This window comes from Piliocolobus tephrosceles, chromosome 14, assembly GCF_002776525.5.
Source record: "Piliocolobus tephrosceles isolate RC106 chromosome 14, ASM277652v3, whole genome shotgun sequence".
Classification (NCBI taxonomy): domain Eukaryota; kingdom Metazoa; phylum Chordata; class Mammalia; order Primates; family Cercopithecidae; genus Piliocolobus; species Piliocolobus tephrosceles.
Window position 1 is genome coordinate 76,855,798 of NC_045447.1, and position 6,450 is coordinate 76,862,247.

Here is a 6,450-nt window from a genome sequence, read left to right on the forward strand (position 1 = left end):
ATGGACTAATACATAGGGTGACTATGGTTAACAATATTATATTGTATAACTCAAAATAACTAGGAGAGAAGATTTTGAATGTTCTCACCACAAATAAATGATAAATGTGTGAGGAGATAAATATGCTAAATACCCTGATTTAATAATCACACAATGTATACTTCTATCAAAACATTACACTGTACCCTATAAATATGTCAATTATGGAAAATGGGTAGGGAGGTTCCAAGATGGACAAACAGGAAAAGCTCCAGTCTACAGCTCCCAGAGTGAGCAATGCAGAAGATGGTTGATTTCTGCATTTCCAACTGAGGTACCGGGTTCATCTTACTGGGGCTTGTCAGGCAGTGGGTGTAGCCCATGGAAGGTGAGCCAAAGCATGATGGGGCATCGCCTCACCCGGGAAGTGCAAGGGGTTGGGGAATTCCCTTTCCTAGCCAAGGGAAGCCATGACAGATGGTACCTGGAAAATCAGGACATTCCTGCCCTAATACTGCACTTTTCCAACAGTCATAGCAAATGGCACATAAGGAGATTATAACCCGTGCCTGGCTTGGAGGGTCCCACGCCCATGGAGCCTCACTCACTGCTAGCACAGCAGTCTGATATCGAACTGCAAGGTAGCAGTGAGGCTGGGGGATGAGCGTCTGCCATTGCTGAGGCTTGAGTAGGTAAACAAAGCAGCTGGGAAGCTCAAACTGGGTGGAGCCCACTGCAGCTCAATGAGGCCTCCCTGCCTCTGTAGACTCCACCTCTGGGGGTAATGCATAGCTAAGCAAAAGGCAGCAGAAACTTCTGCAGGCTTAAACGTCCCTGTCTGACAGATTTGAAGAGAGTAGTGGTTCTCCCAGCATGGAGTTTGAGATCTGAGGATGGACAGACTGCCTCGTCAAGTGGGTCACTGACCCCAGAGTAGCCTAACTAGGAGACACCTCTCAGTAGGGGCTGACTGACACCTCATGCAGCCGGGTGTCCCTCTGAGATGAAGCTTCCAGAGGAAGGATCAGGCAGCAACATTTGCCGTTCTACAATATTTGCTGTTCTGCAGCCTCCGCTGGTGATACCCAGGCATACAGGGTCTGGAGTGGACCCCCAGCAAACTCCAACAGACCTGCAGCTGAGCGTCCATACTGTTAGAAGGAAAACTAACAAACAGAAAGGACATCCACACCAAAACCCCCTCTGTACATCACCATCATTAAAGACCAAAGGTAGATAAAACCACAAAGATGGGGAGAAACCAGAGCAGAAAAGCTGAAAATTCTAAAAATCAGAGTTCCTCTTCTCCTCCAAAGGAACACAGCTCCTCACCAGCAATGGAACAAAGCTGGATGGAGAATGACTTTGATGAGTTGAGAGAAGAAGGCTTCAGACAATCGGTAATAACAAACTTCTCTGAGCTAAAGAAGGATGTTTGAACCCATTGCAAATAAGCTAAAAACCTTGAAAAAAGATTAGATGAATGGCTAACTAGAATAAACAGCATAGAGAAGATCTTAAATGACCTGATGGAGCTGGAAACCATGGCATCAGAACTACATGATGCATGCACAAGCTTCCATAGCTGATTCAATGAAGTGGAAGAAAGGGTATCAGTGACTGAAGATCAAATGAATGAAATGAAACAAGAAGAGAAGTTTAGCAAAAAATGAGTAAAAAAGAACAAACAAAACATCCAAGAAATATGGGACTATGTGAAAAGACCAAATCTACGTCTGACTGGTGTACCTGAAAGTGACAGGGAGAAGGGAACCAAGTTGGAAAACACTCTTCAGGATATTATTCAGGAGAATTTCCCCCACCTAGCAAGGCAGACCAACATTCAAATTCAGGAAATACAGAGAATGCCACAAAGATACTCCTCGAGAAGAGCAACCCCGGGACACATAATTGTCAGATTCACCAAAGTTGAAATGAAGGAAAAAATGTTAAGGGCAGCCAGAGAGAAAGGTCGGGTTACCCACAAAGGGAAGCCCATCAGACTAACAGCCGATCTCTTGGCAGAAACTCTGCAAGCCAGAAGAGATGGGGCCAATATTCAACATTCTTAAAGAAAAGAATTATCAACAATCAGAATCTCATATCCAGCCAAGCTAAGCTTACTAAGTGAAGGAGAAATAAAATCCTTTACAGAAAAGCAAATGCTTAGCGATTTTGTCACTACCAGGCCTCCCTTACCAGAGCTCCTGAATGAAGCACTAAACATGGAAAGGAACAACCGGTACCAGCCACTACAAAAACATGCCAAATTGTGAAGACCATCAATGCTAGGAAGAAACTGCATCAACTAATAAGCAAAATGACCAGCTAACATCATAATGATAGGATCAAATTCACAAATAACAATATTAACCTTAAATGTAAATGGGCTTAATGCTCCAATTAAAAGACACAGACTGGCAAATTGGATAAAGAGTCAAGACCCATTGGTGTGCTGTATTCAGGAGACCCAACTCACATGCAGAGACACACATAGGCTCAAAATAAAGGGATGGAGGAAGATCTACCAAGCAAATGGAAAACAGAAAAAAGCAGGGGTTGCAATCCTAGTCTCTGATAAAACAGACTTTAAACCAACAAAGATCAAAAGAGATGAAGAAGGCCATTACGTAATGGCAAAGAGATCAATTCAACAAGAAGAGTTAACTATCCTAAATATATATGCACCCAATACAGGAGCACCCAGATTCATAAAGCAAGTCCTTAGAGACCTACAAAGAGACTTAGACTCCCACACAATAATAATGGCAGACTTTAACACCACACTGTCAACATTAGACAGATCAACAAGACAGAGAGTTAACAAGGATATCCAGGAATTGAACTCAGCTCTGCACCAAGCAGACCTAATAGACATCTACAGAACTCTCCACCTCAACAGAATATACATTCTTCTCAGCATCACATTGCACTTATTCCAAAATTGACCACATAGTTGGAAGTAAAGCACTCCTTAGCAAATGTAAGAGAACAGAAATATTAACAAACTGTCTCTCATATCACAGTGCAATCAAACTAGAACTCAGGATTAAGAAACTCACTCAAAACCGCTCAACTACATGGAAACTGAACAACATTTTCCTGAATGACTACTGGTTAAATAACGAAATGAAGGCAGAAATAAAGATGTTCTTTGAAACCAATGAGAATAAAGACACAACATACCAGAAACTCTGGGACACATTTAAAGCAGTGTGTAGAGGGAAATTTATAGCACTAAATGCTCACAAGAGAAAGCAGGAAAGATCTAAAATTGATACCCTAGCATCACAATTAAAAGAACTAGAGAAGCAAGAGGAAACACATTCAAAAGCTAGCAGAAGGCAAGAAATAACTAAGATCAGAGCAGAACTGAAGGAGATAGAGACACAAAAAACCCTTCAAAAAATCAGTTAATCCAGGAGCTTGTTTTTTGAAAAGATCAACAATATTGAAAGACCACTAGCAAGCCTAACAAGAAAAGAGAGAAGAAACAAATAGATGTGATAAAAAATGATAAAGGGGATATCACCACCGATCCCACAGAAATACAAACTACCATCAGAGAATACTATAAACACCTCTATGCAAATAAACTAGAAAATCTAGAAGAAATGGATAAATTCCTGGACACATACACCCTCCCAACACTAACCCAGGAGAAGTTGAATCTCTAAATAGACCAATAACAGGCTCTGAAATAGAGGCAATAAGTGATAGCCTACCAACCAAAAAAAGTCCAGGACCAGATGGATTCACACCCGAATTCTACTAGAGGTACAAAGAGGAGCTGGTACCATTCCTTCTGAAACTATTCCAATCAATAGAAAAAGAGGGAATCCTCCCTAACTCATTTTATGAGGCCAGCATCATGCTGATACCAAAGCCTGGCAGAGACACAACAAAAAAAGAGAATTTTAGACCAATATCCCTGATGAACATCAATGCAAAAATCCTCAATAAAATACTGGCAAACCGAATCCAGCAGCACGTCAAAAAGCTTATCCACCATGATGATGTTGACTTCATCCCTAAGATGCGAGGCTTGTTCAACATATGCAAATCAATGAACATAATCCATCATATAAACAGAACCAACAACAAAAACCACATGATTATCTCAATAGATGCAGAAAAGGCCTTTGACAAAATTCAACAGCCCTTCATGCTAAAAACTCTCCATAAATTAGGTATTGATGAGACATATCTCAAAATAATAAGAGCTATTTATGACAAACACACAACCAATATCATACTGAATGGGCAAAAACTGGAAGCATTCCCTTTGAAAACTGGCACAAGACAGGGATGCCCTCTCTCACCACTTCTGTTCAACATAGTTTGGAAGTTCTGGCCAGGGCAATCAGGCAGGAGAGAAAGAAATAAAGGGTATTCAATTAGGAAAAGAGGAAGTCAAATTGTCCCTGTTTGCAGGTGACATAATTGTATATTTAGAAAACCCCATCGTCTCAGCCCAAAATCTCCTTAACCTGATAAGCAACTTCAGCAAAGCCTCAAGATACAAAATCAATGACAAAAATCACAAGTGTTCTTATACACCAACAACAGACAAACAGAGAGCCAAATCATGACTGAACTCCCATTAACAATTGCTTCAAAGAGAATAAAATAACTAGGAATCCAACTTACTGGGATGTGAAGGACCTCTTCAAGGAGAACTACAAACCACTGCTCAACGAAACAAAAGAGGACACAAACAAATGGAAGAACATTGCATGCTCATGGATAGGAAGAATCAATATCGTGAAAATGGCCATACTGCCCAAGGTAATTTATAGATTCAGTGCCATCCCCATCAAGCTACCAATGACTTTCTTCACAGAATTGGAAAAACTACTTTAAAGTTCATATGGAACCAAAAAAGAGCCTGTATTGCCAAGACAATCCTAAGCCAAAAGAACAAAGCTGGAGGCATCATGCTACCTGACTTCAAACTATACTACAAGGCTACAGTAACCAAAGCAGCATGGTACTGGTACCAAAACAGAGATATAGACCAATGGAACAGAACAGAGCCCTCAGAAATAATACCACACATCTACAACCATCTGATCTTTGACAAACCTGAGAGAAACAAGAAATGGGGAAAGGATTCCCTATTTAATAAATGGTGCGGGGAAAACTGGCTAGCCATAAGTAGAAAGCTGAAACTGGATTCCTTCCTTACACCTTATACAAAAATTAATTCAAGATGGATTAAAGACTTAAATGTTATACCTAAAACCATTAAAACCCTAGCAGAAAACCTAGGCAATACCAATCAGGGCATAGGCATGGGCAAGGACTTCATGTCTAAAACACCAAAAGCAATGGCAACAAAAGCCAAAATTGACAAATGGGATCTAATTAAATTAAAGAGCTTCTGCACAGCAAAAGAAACTACCATCAGAGTGAACAGGCAACCTACAGAATGGGAGAAAATTTTTTCAATCTACCCATCTGACAAAGGGCTAATATCCAGAATGTACAACGAACTTAAACAAATTTACAAGAAAAAATCAAACAACCCCATCAAAAAGTGGGCAAAGGATATGAACAGATGCTTCTCAAAAGAAGACATTTATGCAGCCAACAGACACATGAAAAGATGTTCATCATCACTGGCCATCAGAGAAATGCAAATCAAAACCACAGTGAGATACTGTCTCACACTAGTTAGAATGGCAATCATTAAAAAGTCAGGAAACAACAGGTGCTGGAGAGGATGTGGAGAAATAGGAACACTTTTACACTGTTGGTGGGTCTGTAAATTAGTTCAAGCATTGTGGAAGACAGTGTGGTGATTCCTCAAGGTTGTAGAACTAGAAATACCATTTGACCCAGCAATCCCATTACTGGGTATATACCCTAAGAATTATAAATCATGCTGCTATAAAGACACATGCACACGTATGTTTATTGTGACACTGTTCACAATAGCAAAGACTTGGAACCAACCCAAATGTCCATCAATGATAGAGTGGATTAAGAAAATGTGGCACATATACACCGTGGAATACTATGCAGTCATAAAAAAGGATGAGTTCATGTCCTTTGTAGGGACATGGATGAAGCTGGAAACCATCATTCTGAGCAAACTATTGCAAGGACAGAAAACCAAACACTGCATGTTTTCATTCATAGGTGGGAATTGAACAATGAGAACACTTGGACACAGGATGGGGAACGTCACACACTGGGGCCTGTCATGGGGTTGGGGGAGGTGGTGGGGATAGCATTAGGAGATATATCTAATGTAAATGATGAGTTAATGGGTACAGCACACCAGCATGGCACATGTATACATATGTAACAAACCTGCACATTGTGCACATGTACCCTAGAACTTAAAGTATAATAATAAAAAAGTCAATTATGTGTCAATTAAAAATAAAATAAAACTTAAAAATTATATTAGGCCTACTTGTGGCAGACAGTCACATGCTTGTAAAAGGGACTAGGGCAAAAGTT